General features: G+C 40.3%; 1 protein-coding gene across 6 annotated transcripts in view; it reads left to right on the forward strand.

Annotated features, from left to right (window-relative positions):
* Positions 1-15305, forward strand: part of WDFY3 (WD repeat and FYVE domain containing 3) — a 172131-nt gene that overhangs the window by 25739 nt on the left and 131087 nt on the right. For all 6 annotated transcript variants that reach the window (XM_089526177.1, XM_089526181.1, XM_089526180.1 and 3 more), the window contains exon 2: positions 12040-12138. The gene's annotated coding sequence lies outside the window, so the exon portion shown is untranslated. The remainder of the gene's footprint in view (positions 1-12039; positions 12139-15305) is intronic.

Below are 15305 nucleotides of genomic sequence, written 5' to 3' on the forward strand. Positions count from 1 at the left end.
ATTAAAGGAGTATATGATCTTGGCCAATATATTATATTAGCCAAGACTCTTTGGGGAACTTTGTGCCAGCATACCTTTGATGTTTTAGTGATAATGACTAAAATAATCCATAAATCTCTGTGCCTTCAAGGAGTTTCTGATTTATGGTGACCCTAAGGTGAAGCTATCATGGGTTGTTTTTTGCACAAGTTGTTCAGAGGAGGTTTACCATTGCCTTCCCCTGAGGCTGAGAGCGTGTGACTTGCCCAAATACTAGGTATATTTATCATTGACTTTCAGGGACATAGGTTAGAGATCTGCAGCAAGCCTTCTGTTGAGTCATGACGATGGCTGTGGGTGTGGTTGAGTAAACAGTGTGAGAAGGTTGGAATATTACATGATCAAGTCAGTATAATAGCTACTTTTTTACTCTTTGGTAGTGAAACAGTATCAAAGTAGATAATGATACAAAAGTATAGAATAAGGAGCAAGGTATTATGAGAGAACAGGAGGCCAATTGAAGTGCAGCTTCTCCTTTTTATTAAGTCACTTAAAACATTTTAAAACTCCCCTTTATGCTTGTGGGTTGTATACAAATATGATTGAAATTAAAGAGTACAATACAATTATCATAGTAAGAATAAGAAGAAGACAAAGTATGTTTTCTTAGTATTCTAAAATAAGTTTTTTTCAGGCTTTAATCTTAAATGTTAAACTTGATTTCTTTGGGTATTTAATTTAGATTCTACAGGCTAGTGTGTAAAACCATTTTTTCATGCAGACCATAAAGGACTGTACGTTTAGTAATAAGTTCACAAAGGCAGCAATCCCAAATAATATTATACAGTATATATTTGTACCTAACCCTCTTGTCTAGAATAGATGTAGTCAGCCGAACCAGACTTAGCAGTGAAGAGAGGAGAATAATTATTTGTGTTATTTGGTTGAATGCTAGGGAATTAGAGAGCAGTTTTTACCCAATTGCTTATTTAGCCAGCCTCTATTTTCTTCCCCCCTTTCTTGCAAAAATTAGACTGGAATTATCTTTGTTGATTCAACACATGCCAGTCAGAACTGTATTCTTTGTAATATGTAATAATTATATGCTAGATTATTCATACTCGCTCCTACATTCTTGTGTGTGTGAATTCCAGAACTGAAGCAACACACATTGTTCTGTTAAAAATAAAACTGTCTTACTGCATTTTATTCTAGGAGTAATGTAAATATCAGAGTAAGTTGTGGGATCTTGGCTTGCAGTGGAACACATGCAACATGAAACCATGATTAATAGTTTGATGAGATGTGCTAGGAAGATTCATGCTCCCTTGAGGCTCGTTTTTTATTTATAAACCATGGTTTGGAGAGAGGAAGCAGTACATCAGCCTTTTATATTCTCTTCTGTTCAGGCATATGTTTCTGTTGCAGCTAGAAAGACATTTATGGCTTTTGAAAAATATTATATTGTTTGACCTTTGCTGAACAACCTCTGATATGAGATTTGTTATACATACTTCATGTCTCTTATTTGAAAAACACAAAATCTTTCTTTTCCATTTAGAAATTACTTATACAGTGGGTCCTCGCCTTACGCGGGGGATCCGTTCCGGATCCCTCCGCGTAAGGTGAATTCCGCCTATGCTCGAGCCCCATTGGAAACAATGGGGCTCGTGCACGGCGGCGCGGGCGCGCATGGGGCGCAACAGGCGCACGCGCCCATTCAATTGAATGGGACACGCCGCCCCTTCCGCCCCGCGCGCGCTGACGGCTTTGAGCGCCTATGCTCAAAGCCGCCTATAAAAAGGCAGCGTATGGCGAGGACCCACTGTACAAAGAACAAATTGGTAATACAAAAACCATAAAATAGTATTAAAATATAGTTTGCCAGAAAAACATAAGCAATTAAAACCAGTTTAAAGGTAGTCAGCAAGAATATTATTATTATATTTATTTATATCCTGCTTCCCCCTCAAAAAGAAAAACCTGGGACTCAGAGTTGCTTACAATTCAAAGGAACAGTTCAGTTAAAAACATACAAAAATGATGCATTAAAATAGAATTATATTATTACATTATTAAAACAAATTACTCATTAAAAGAAAAAAAATACACTTAAAAAGATCAACATGTTTAAAACAATACACTTTAAAACTATACAACACCCCAGTTCATTCTTTAAAAACTTTCTTTTTTAAAAGCCTGGCCAATGAAAACAGTTTTTGCCAAATATCCTGGACCTGAGCTCTATAGGGCTTTATAGGTCATAACCAGCACTTCGAATTGTGTCCATAAACAAACTGGTGGCCAGCGGAGCTGTTTTAGCAGGAGCATTGTGTGATCTCTGTAACCTGTCTCAGTTAACAGTCTTGCTGCAGCTTTTTGGACCAGCTGCAATTCCCAAACACTCTTCAAAGGCAATCCTAGGTAGAGCATGTTGGGGCATAGAGAGAAGCGCTGTGTCAACTAGCCACAAGAAGGCTCTTGGAGAGAGGTCTGCAAAGGCTTCAGGCTGAGAAGGAAAAATTCCTCCCACACAGGCTGACCAGCCCTGAGCTCCCAGCTTGAAGAAATAAACACTGCTGGACAGCAAGGCTCTCAAGCGAACAAGAGGGCTTTTAATCATTTGTTGCAAGCTATTTATAAGAACGCACAGAGTAGCAGACAGCCGTCTTGGATACTTACAGCTATTTAAACAAACAAAGTGCTTCATCAGTCACCGACCACAACAATCCAACAACGGAGACAATCACACCAGATTCTCCCTTATATAGATGGTCTTCTGTGCAGTCATGTGGTGTCTTGCCACCAATGAAACCTTGCTGGTTTCATCCCCAGTGCAACTTGCATCATACCATTGCCCATGATGCACTGATGGCTGACTTCACCTACATGCATGTTGCATCAGACGTCCCATGATGCACAGCTTCCAAATGCTGACTCATGCACACCTGCCACTTGAACTGTAGTTACCTCTGCTGCAGTTCCACCTAGTGGCCACATCCATGTCATTTCCAGGCCAAGTCTGCCACATGGTCCTGACAGAGTGCCTTACAGTAGTCCAAATGAGATATACAGTAACTAAGGCATGTACCACCATAGCCATATCTGGCATCTCAAGGAATGGGTGCAGTGGGCACACAAGCTTTAGAAGTACAATAGCACTCCTGGTCACTGCAGAAACCTGGGGGTCCAAACCTGTGTCTTTAGCAGGAATGTAACCTCATCTAACACTGGCTGAATCCCTATTCCCCGATCTGCCTTCTGACCAATCAAGAGCACCTCTGTCTTGTCTGGATTAAGTTTGAGTTTGTTTGCCCTCATCTAGTCCATTACTGATCACAGACACTCCTTGAATTGGAGTGGAAAGAAGTAATAGAGTTGGGCATATTGATGGCACTGCACCCCAAAACTCCAGACAGCCTCTCCCAGCAGTTTAATGTATGTGTTAAATAGTATAGCAGACAACACAGAACCTTGAGGGAATCCACAGACCAGTAGTCCCCCAGCACCATCTGATGGGATCACCCACCCAGGAAGGAATGAAGCCACTGTAAAACAGTTCCTCCAAGTCCCATCCCAGAGAGGCAGCTCATAGTCATTGGTATCGAAAGCCACAGAGAGATCCAGAGAACTAACAGGGACACACACTCCACCTGTCCAGTTCCCTGCATAAGTTATCCACCAAGGTGACCAATGCTGTCTCTGTTCCATATCCAGACTTGGAACCAGATTGAAATGGATCTAGAACAGAACAACCTTTAGGCAAATACATGGAAAAATAAATATACCTTTGTTTTCACTCTAAATGACTGCTACGTTAGTGTTGTTGTAGATTCAATTCCAGGGTTGGAACACAGTGATGAACCTACCTTAAATCATCATGTTATCCATTATTTTGCACCACATAGTAGAATACAAAAATGCCTTTCACCATGCTCTTTACAGGGTACTGCTGCCACTGAGTTCTTTACTTGATCTACTGGTATATCTGTTGTCTCTTTCTGTAAAGGTTTGCCTCAGTATAACTGACAATAGTGACTAGCACGGGATATGATAAATAATATATATAAAGTAGGACCTCATATTACACCAGGGATCCATTCTGGGATGCTTCACATATAACTAATTTCATGTATAATCAGGAAAGCTGCTTCTTTTATCTAAAAAGAATGACGAAATGTTCACTCTCCCTACATAATCCTCCCCGCATGCTCAGAACTACAGGAAAATGTTTACTCGACCACCCTAAGGTGAGATTGGTAACAACACAGCAACGGGCATTTTCAACTGTAGCGCCCTCCTTATGGAATGCCCTCCCTGAAGATATCCGCCACAGTGGAACGGTGGAAGCCTTCTGGAAGGCTTTAAAGACTTATCTCTTTCAACAAGCCTACCCTCCCAATTCCATCTAAGATTCTACCTCCCCTATTGTTTCTGCAGTTTGGTTTTAATAGATTGCTATGTTTTTAACAGTTTTTTATCTGATGCTTTTACTGTCGTTTGAATTTAATTCTATTTTAATATGTATTTTATGATGTAGACTCTTTTTTACTGTTTTTACTGTTTGATTAACGACATGTACACCGCTTTGATCGTTGGAAAAGCGGTTTATAAATAAACATTTATTATTATTATATATGACTCTAGGCATTGTCTAGGTCCTCCAGTGTGATTCTGAGGTATGCTTCTGCCAAATGTCAACTGGGATAGTGTGCAAATGTGATTGAGGGACCCACAGGTGTCTGAATATATCTGAAAATGCATAATACAAACTAATGTAGTATGGGGTCTGCTAGGGTTTGGTCCAGGACCCCCTCCTCCCCACAGATAGCAAAATCTGTGGATGCTCAAGTCCCATTCCTTTACTATGACTATACAATGGCATAGTAACATGGTGTCCCTAATAGAAAATATCAAAATCAAGGTTTACTTTGAAATATATATATATATTTTTCAAGGTATGTATGCTTGAATCAATGGATAAAATATCCGTGCATACAGAGGATCAACTGTACAGTGGTCCCTCCATATTCTCTGGGCTTGGGGTGAAGGACTCCTGTGAATGTGGAAAAACTGCAAATAAAAAAAAACACTATTTTTTTTTTATCCAAGAGAACACTCTCTAGGAATCTCCAGGGCCTCCAGTGCAACTCTGTGATCACAACCAGTTGCATCTGTTGTTTGTTCATAATACAGTACTAGCAATCTAAGTTTTTAACATAGGCTTCCTCTACACCAGCGGTTCTCAACCCGTGGGTTGCGACCCTTTTGGCAGTCGACCAACCCTTTCACAGGGGGCACCAAAGTCCATTAGAAAACATAACATAACAGTAGCAAAATTACAATTATGAAGTAGCAATGAAAATAATTTTATGGTTGGGGGGGTCACCACAACATGAGGAACTGTAAGGGAACGGTGCATAAGGGAAGGGCACACTGTTTCATATTTATAGACAGTCTTTCATTCTAATATAATGATACTGTGTTGTAAATTTATCTTTCATTTCATTAATACATTTTAAAGGAGAATATGAAAGGACACATTAATGAAAGCCTGATGTAGTTTTAATTCTGGTTCTGTAAACAAAGCAGGAGCTTGCTTTAGGAAGTGAAGTATATTCTCTCACCCCATTCTTTGCCTCTGTGGTGCTGCAGTGCCCTCTGCTTATCCAACCATGGTTTCCTCCTTTAATGTTCACTGTTTATCAGTCTTAAGAAATTTCTGAGTAAGCAGTAAAAATAAGATAAAAACGTATGGCTGGTGTTTTTCTTGTTCAAGTAAAAATGTCTTAAAGAGATTCTGGGAACAAAGTAACATGAACATAAGTCTAGTTTCAGCTGTCAGGGAGTTTCCACCATGAGGGGGCTAATATTCTAAAAACTTCATCTACTCAAAGTGGTCTTTAAAAAGATCCCTGTGAGCATATATTTGGATTGTCTTATGAAAGGTAGATAGTAGAGAGGAAGACCGCACGGCAGATGGGTCAGCTCAATCAGGGAGATCACAGGACTGAATTTGCAGGACCCAAACTGAGTTTTCATCAATTCTGTGGTCTTAATTCTAGTTGGGACTAGCAATTGCATTTGGGCCCATGCTCCCTCCCTCCCTCTCTCTCTCTCTCTCTCTCTCTCGGTGCTATGAATATTCTTCTGGTCCAATATTAGGATATTGGTATACTAATCTAATGCCTTCTTTCTGTCATACTGTAATAGGTAAAATTTGCATTGTTTAACCACTCTATTCACACCTCAGTAAAACTTCCTATGTTCCTAGATGTTAAGATATATGTGTGTACACATGTACACAAGTGAACAAGAACATTAGCAATTGGTGGGTGAACAGGAGCTCCCTTTGTGTTTTTGCATTCCTTCCAGCATCTTCACTCTTGCGTGGGAATTTTCCTCCACTCTGAATATTATAATTGGTAGGTCTTACTGAAAGTGTAATATAACTGCTATGGAGAGTGTGCAAACCCATGGGTGTTCCTTGGGGCAAACCAGAGTTCATAGTGGTTCATAGTTTGTGGAAATATCTATGTAATAATTACTGTTATGTCTACATTAGTTTGGAATTGCACTTTGATCTTAGAGTAAAAGAATTACTACAGTGTGTGTGGATTCTTTTGCCATGTGAAAGTGAAAAAGAGTTGTTGCTTCAGGTTCTTGAAACTGAATTGTGCATTATTGATAATCAGAGCCTTCCCATTTTATTTATTTTCATGAGGACTGGTGTGTTGCAGTGCTAGCTCAAATAAAACATTTGCCTAGCAGTGCTATTTTAATGAGCATCCCCTGTTCCAGGATCCTTTCAAATGAAGTTGTACCCATGTTTAGTAGGAAGCATTTAGAGGACCTGTCAAATTTAGAAATGGCATTGCCAGATCAAAATGTCCCTGCTGTGGCTTGCTAAATTTAATAAAAGGTTAATGTTACTCTGTACTCTTTTTGTTTTGATAGCGTTTGTGATGACAGTGTTGTCAGCCCCACAGCACGAGAACTACAGAGCCATTGTTAATAATTTATACAACACTGCTAATGTGCCTTATGTTTCAGAAAAATTCTCATCTCTTTTGCTGTTTTGGGTGTGATGTTAAATCTTAGCACACATTTTCACTGTACTTTAATGACAACGACACAAAACATTTAATGTTGCACACTCTGAGTGTTCAGAGTGGTTCAGTTTTTCAGTAATCCTAACTAACAGTAGACAGTCATTAGTATTATCCCTGTACTGCTGTTTTGAGGTTGAAGCTGAACAGGTGACCCAGCCTAAAGCCATATAATACACTAATGACTGGTGTACAATTTGATTTGGGATTTTCTAATTCATATTGTAGCTTCATCAGCTCTCAAAACTGAAAGTGGAATTCTGTATTTTAATCTACAACACACTGCAGAAATAATACAGTTTCAGACAGGTTCAACTGCCCTGGCTCAGTGCTAGGGAATTCTGGGAATTGTAGTTTATCGTACCACCAGAAAAGGGTAAATGTCTCACAAAAGTACAGTTCCCAGAATTGCCTGGCATTGAGCCAGGATGCTTAAAGCAGTCTCAAACGGGATTATTTCTGCAGTGTATTTTTAAATTTATTGCATTCACAATCCAATAATTTTTGTTAACTGAGTAAAATATTCACTTATCAGAAAAACAGTTACGGTATCTTGCTTATGAATTTTTAATACTGAATCGGGATTGTTTAAATCAACTGTGGATTCCCCTCCCCTCTGTGGGGACTCCATCCTCTTGACAGTAATCTATTGTGGACTGTGTGGTAGTAAGAGCCACCCTTATCACTTTTTTGCCACAGTATTTCCTTGTGCCAACTCTTCTCTCATTCTCTTTCTCCACACACTTCTTTATTTGCACCCAGTGATCTGGCAGGAAGAGACAGGGATGCCCAGGGATGGGAAACATGTGGCTTTCCCAAAATTGTCAGACAGCAGCTCCCAGCATCTTGCATCATTAACTGTTCTGGCTAGGGCTGATACATTTATCTAGAGTTGAGTGGGGCAGTTGTTTTCAAAATCTATTTGAAACAGGACACGTACACTGGTCAAGGGATAACTTGCTTGAATGATTCTCTGTTTCTAGCAGGCTTCATGTCTCCTGCTCTTGGTCATTTTGTTCTTCAGCCAAGTGTCAGCATAATGTCAACAAAAACACAGGAATCAAACTACACGTATACACAAAGCTCCTCTGTCACAAGTGTGTGCACAGGGTTTCTGTGCAGAATTTCTTCAGAATTCTTCCTCAATACCAAAAAGGACCTGCTTGTTGAGGGGATTCAGTGCCAAGAGGAAAGGGCAACATATGAGCACTGTCACAACTCCTTCATCTCTTCCAGAACTGATTCTCTGACACTGGAAGAGATTGCTAGAATTGTGATAGAATGGAGACCTCTGCCTCAAATTAAATCTTATTTCTCTTGCATATTTTTGCCTTTACACATCCGTACTCATGGTGCAGGGCTTACCTATTTCTATACCTGCTTCACTAGATCAGGTTTCCAGTCATCCAGGCACAGTGACCATCCAGAGAGATCTCTTGAATGCTGTTTATAGCAGCTGCTGTAGATACTGGCCTGAATCCTACTGTTAGTGTCCGAGTATATCCTTGGAATCTATGGGATTTACCCACATGTTGACTCATTATTTAAAAATTGATCCCATGGATTCTAACTCATGGATTTATGGCCATTATTTTCATTTAATGACAAAACAGGGAAATTTCTCCATTGAATATTTGGAATCCCTCGTTAGTCATAGACATAATGATTTGCAGAAAGGACTGTTTCTTGTTTGTTTTGAAATAACGTAGATATAAACCAGCTTTTCCTCCTGAAGGAGTTGTATTGTAGCAGTGATTTTTTTTTAGTTAACTGATTTGTTTGATCACTTAGTTTATCTACCCCACCTTTCTCCCACCAAGGGACCTGAGGAAGCTTACAATAATTTAAATAAGAAGTTGACTAAAATATTACATTACAGAAGTTAAAAACCAATTAAACAATAGCACTATTAAAAGCAGATAGTTAAAAATAGTTTAAAATATATTTAAAACATACTTAAAAGATATTAAAAAACACAGTATACCATATGATTAAAAATCAAAGACCAGCCTAAATGCCTTCACTATTTTTCCTCATGTGTAATTATTATCTAGAATTGCGCTTCCAGTGTAATGTAGTTTCTCTTGAGCTAAGAACATGAAGCAGTTCAGCTTGAGATCTTGCAAGTTTTAAGTACCACTGAGACATATGTAGCCTTTGGGGTGAAACACATGGGCCAAATAAAGTGGTTTCAAACAGCTTTGAACATGGGGCATTTAGATGACGCATACCTCCAAAGCAGGCGGAAACTATTGAAGCAGCACTTTGGGGCTAAAAGTCAGAAGATTCCGACTTAGGCTAGAAAATGCCTACCTTCAACCCTGCATATAAAGGCCCTTATAAAGGCTGTTATAAAGGATTGATCTATCCCAACCCTAATCCTAAAGCTACATATAAATGCATGATGCAGGTGCTCATTTAAAAAGAATGAAGCTGCAGTACCTAAGCGGTCGCCTGCCTCCATGCAAGCACACAGCTGGTTCCCCCAAACAAAACATAAAGATGGAGAACAAAGAAAGCATGGTCCTACAGGGTATTTAAAGGCTACTCAAGGAATGTTCTTGAATCTCCCGGTCCTACTCTCTGATTGGTCAGTTAGACCTTACATCAGCTCTGATGTCACAGCTCATTAGCATGTGATGTCAGCCCTCATTAGCATGTACCTCCCCCCAGATTAACCCTTTGTGGTTCAGGAGAAGTCCACAAGTGACTGGAGGACCCCAGTCATTACACGCCCCCCAAATCTCGGACGGTTTGGAAGAAACTGCAAGTTGAGACCAAACTGGCTGAGATTTCGTCCTGTAAAAGAGAGAGCATATAGCAAACATGTGACACGCCCCCCAAGGTCCACTTGGCCCAGAACAACTGGATCAAAGCCACAATGGCTGGGATGTCATCTTGGGCCCTATGAAGGGAAATGTAAACAGACACATAATGCACAGTATCGCAAATTAACTAGAACAACCCAAATGAGAGGTAGTACAACAATATAGCAAGTTCAGGTAGTCCAAAGATGTGCAGTTTCGTTGGCATCAGTGGCCCACTAGCCCTCTGCGGGAGAGACAGTCAGCCACAACATTAGAGGTTCCAGCCACATGTTGAATGTCAAAGTCAAAGTCTTGCAAGGATACACTCCAGCGGAGCAGTTTTTTATTTGCTCCCTGCACTAAGTGAAACCATCGCAATGCAACATGGTCAGTCTGAAGAGTGAATTGGCGGCCCCATACATAAGGCCTCAGCTTGTCTAGGGCATACACGATGGCATAGCACTCCTTCTCTGGTATGGACCAGTTGGATTCTCTGACAGACAGCTTTCTACTGAGGAACAACACAGGATGTAAGAAGCCATCTGGACCCTCTTGCATCAAGACAGCTCCAATGCCCCTGTCCGAAGCATCAGTGGCTATTGTAAAGGGTTTGTCAAAATCTGGTGCCATCAAGACTGGATTGGATGTTAGAGCCCTCTTCAGTGTGTCAAAAGCCTCCTGGCACCCTTCAGTCCATTTCACTATCTTGGGTTTCTTCGAACCCGTGAGGTCTGTCAGAGGAGCTGCTATCTGACTGTAGTGTGGTACAAACCTCCTGTAGTATCCCGACAAGCCAAGGAAGGATTGGACTTGTTTTTGGGACCGTGGTCTTGGCCAGTCCTGAATCACTTCAACCTTTGCTTGCAAAGGCATGATAGTCCCTTGTCCTACCTCATGACTGAGGTAGGTCACTCTCTCCAGCACAAACTGGCACTTCTTGGCCTTGATTGTAAGGCCGGCCTCCTGAATGCGCTGAAAGACAGTCTCTAAATGTTGAAGATGATTTTCCCAGGAGTCGTTGCGGCAATGCGGAAAAGTGAAAGTGTGATACCTCCAATGGATATAGTTATAACATACACAAATTAGACAGTCCAAAAAGGGGAATGGGATGAAGAGGGCATGGGGTGAAGGGCAGGTCATCTACTCCCCTACCTGAAGCAGTAATAGTAGAAAAGCAGGGGGGCAGTGATTGTGCTTTGCCAGTGTTTTACTGGACACACCAATACCCTGATGCCCTGTACCGGTGGAGGATGGAGGATTGTAGGTGCACTGTGTGGCCAATTAAAGGGGCAGTCATCAAGTGGGATGGCATCTAGGCAGCAGGCAGTCACAGGCGGTGTGTTTGTGTGACAGTGTGCATGGATGGTGGGGAAGCAACAAAAAAAAATTACCCAGTGGCACGGCTTAATGCCGTGCCATGTGACCAAGCCGTGTGCATTTGAGCTGCCTTGGGAGCAGCTGGTGTAGACAGTGGGGTTTCAAACTGCTACAAGCCTCAGAATGCAGCAGCAGGCAGCCAGAGCCTTATAGCAGCACTATAAGAGTGTAATGCAGTAATCTGCAGAGATCTTGGCAGAATGTTGGAGATGTGGATTGGGAAACGGTGCTGAGTGAGTAGACTGAGTTAAGTGTTGGCATAAAACACAGTTCAAAGGAAAAGTTATTTGAACAAGACTGGTTTTATTCAAACGCCACGGCAGCAGAGTAGTGGAGGATAATGCTGTGTCTTTGTAAATACTACTCTCTTTCATTCTATTGGTTGCCACATTCTTTTTTGAAAATGGACACCTACTATCTCATTCCACTCCCTGTCATTACACTTAAGACATCTCTCATCTTTCTTAAGGTCTAAGATTGCTTTTTAAACATATGCAATACACCACATGGCCAGCCACCTCTTCTTTTTTATTATTATTTTTTTAGTTGTCACTAGTAATCTTGTGTTTCTAGCAGGAGAAGTCAGGGAGAAAACAGCACAGTTTGTCACCATTTGCTGATAGGTCTTTGTCATATATAATTTGTGCTACTCTTCATGTAACCCATTTTCCCATGTAACCCCCTTCAGGATATTGTTTTCTCCTTGCTGCTTTGTCCAGGCACCAAAGTTTTGTGGTTCCTAAAAACTATCCATCCATTTCTTGCAGACCCAACTAGAGCAACATTTATCATGAAGAAACCCCTGGGAAGTGAATGGGCTGCATTTGTGTGAAGCAGACAACAATAATTCAAGGAATGATATAAAAGTAAGTGACATGATCTATCTCTTAACCAATGAACTAAAATAACAAAAAAGTATCTCTGCTGTTTTACTGTTATCACCAGACTGACATGTGGTCCATACCAAAATATGAGTGTGATGTTGCTGTGAATCCCATCATGTCCAGCATATAAACAAAGCAAGCTGTGAGTGGGGGCAAGCCACTTTTTTTTCCTACTGGCATAGATATTTAGCTTTTTGTCCCTCATCTGTGATCTAATATTTTTTCTGGAAACTATTTGCTTTTTTTTTTTTTACTTATATGTAAAGTGTAGCAATGTCTTTCTTTCATGCCAATAAGAAAACAAGTATGGATTGAAATGGCTCCTCCTCATTCTGGAGAGAAGTGACCAGCAGGGTGCCACAGGGTTCTGTCTTGGGCCCAGTGTTAGTCAACATCTTTATCAATGCCGTGGCTGATGGAATAGAGGGCACACTTATCAAATTTGCAGATGGCACTAAATTAGGAGGGGTAGCTAATACCCCAGAGGACAGGTTGAGAATTCAAAATGACCTTAATAGCTTAGAAAGCTGGACCAAAACTAACAAAATGAATTTTAGTAGAGAAAAATGTAGGATACTAACTTGGGCAGTAAAAATGAAATGCACAAATATAGATGGGTGACACCTGGCTTGTTGGCTGTGCAGTCAGCTGTTCTTAGACACAGATTTTTTTATACACGGATTCAAGCATCGACGGTTTGAAAATGTTCAAAAAAAGTATAAATTTCAAATATCAAACCTTGATTTCCCATTTTTCATAAGTGACACCATTTTGCTATGTCATTATATTTAGTGGGACTTGAGCATCCACGGATTTTGTTATCCACAGGGGATCTTGGAACCAAACCCCAGCGTATAACAAGGGTCCACTGTACATGCAAAAGGTATCTAGGAGTTTTAGTGGACCACAGGCTGAACATGAGTCAGTGGTGTGATGTGGCAGCTAAGAAAGCCAATGCAATTCTAGGCTGCATCAAAAGGAGTATAGTGTTGAGATTAAGGAAAGTAATAATACCACTCTATTTTGCTTTGGTCAGACGGTGACCTCACCTAGAATATTGTGTCCAGTTCTGGGCATCACAGTTTAAGAAGCATGTTGACAAGCTGGCATTTGTCCAGATGAGCATAACCAAAATGGTGAAAGGTTTGGAAACCATGTAGTATGAGGAGAGACTTAGAGAGCTGGATATGTTTAGCCTGGAAAAAAGGTTAAGTGTAGCCATGTTTATTGGGAAGAAGCAAGCTTATTTTCTGTTGCTCCAGAAACTACGACATGGAGCAGTTGATTCAAGGTATAGGAAGACATTCCTGATAGTTAGAGCTGATCGAAAGTGGAACACGCTGCCTCAGAGTGTGAGAGAGTTTCCATCTGCAAAGGTTTTTAAATAAAGGCCGGGTGGCTGTCTTGTCAGGACTTTGATTGTATATTCCTGCATGGCAGAAAGGGGTTGGACTGGATAGCCCTTGTGGTCTCTTCCAACTCTATAGTTCGATTGCTGTATGACATATGAGATGTGAGATATGAATAAGTTGTACATTTTCTTTAAATTCCTTTTTCTTTTAAATTAACTTGAATAGAATTTTACGTCTCACGACTTTGTTTTTCCCTGTTTGTTCTAAAGGCTACATTAATCAGCATTTGTTAGTTGACACAAGGGTGGGAGGGCTTTGCTGAAGTGGAAAAGGTTCATCCCTTATTTCTAGTCATATGATAAATGAGTCTGGCAGCAGTGATGAATAGATCAGCAGCCCTGTGCCTCTGTTGTCAAGACAGTTTACACACTGGTACAGCAGGCTCCTGGAGCTTGCAGTGCAAAGCTTTGTGATTTGCCTCAGTAGCCTGAGGATTTTTTAAAAACATCGGGCTGGCAGTTGTAGCTAGAAGACATTGTAAGCTGCTTCTGTTTTCTTAAAGAGAAGTTTTAAATTTCAAGATGCTGACAGGGAACCTGAAAAATGCCAGGTAGAAGAGTCTTTTCTCCCCTTTTGGCATGGAAGCTTTGTTGAATTTTTGTCAGATGTTTAGAATATGAATTTTTTAAAAGCCTGAGTCCAGTGTAAGGTTTCTCACTCTGTTAGATGCAGCAAAACAAACACAGCTCTAGTAGGCTGGCAAACATTTTATACTGAGAGAAAATTGTATTGTCAATTTTATGTTGTTTCTTTTCATGATGGATAAAGCAACCATTTAACACACCAAAACATTCCTGTTACAAATACTTCTTTCTGTTTGATTTTGCATTGCACATAAATGGTGATTTGTTTTAGTAGAATGGAGATGGTTCTAATATGTTGCCAAGTTTTTTCCTCCTTGCACGTCTGTATGAAAGACTGAAATTGGAACATTGAGAACCTTTAATACTGCTGGGTTTTTGTGTTCTCCCCATGCTACTTATAAAGAGAATATGCTAGGAAGTGACTAAAAATAGAACTTGATAAATTTCTGGTTTGCCTAATGTCTTTTAGATGAACGTTTTACATTTGAAGCAATGGTTTGTTTATAGTGTTCACAGATATTGTAGTTGTCCTGTCATCAGAAAATGCCCTAGTGCAAGTGGTCTGTGAATTACTTTATGTGTTACTTTATGTCTGAATGTAGTCCTGCTTTATTAGGGTAAAACAGATCTATAAAAACCTGTTGCACCTATGTTGAACTAATTGCTTTTAATATTTGTTTGACAATCCTCTGTTTTTAATAGGCTATGCCTATTGTGAATGACTGTTTTGTCTGAAACCATTTATAAGTCGCATAATTTCTCTGTGAATGCAATCTTTGTGGAGAAACATGGCTCAGATGTTTATTACAGCATCCATCTTGTTGCCAGTGGTGGTGGTAGTGTTACTAATATGTAGGGATCCTTTTCATATAGGAAATATGTCTAGGAATACATCTGTTCAATATCCAAACAGAATTGAATATTGGACAGGCTGGTGTGTTGTACTGTTGAAGTCAAAAGAATGTTCACTCCATGACAAATGGACAGAGGACCTTTATCTCTGTGGTACCTGTAGTCCTCCAGATGAACTTGTAATTCAGCTCCTGTCATCCCAAATAACTGGTCTTGCTGGCTGGAGCTGATGGGAGAAAATCTCCAATGACAAGTGCATGTTTGTGGTCACTGTAGCACATATAAATGGGTCTTGCACCTG

The sequence above is a fragment of the Sceloporus occidentalis genome, unplaced genomic scaffold, assembly GCF_023333645.1.
Source record: "Sceloporus occidentalis isolate IW3139 unplaced genomic scaffold, rSceOcc1.0.p SCAF_5, whole genome shotgun sequence".
In the NCBI taxonomy this organism is placed as follows: Eukaryota; Metazoa; Chordata; class Lepidosauria; order Squamata; family Phrynosomatidae; genus Sceloporus; species Sceloporus occidentalis.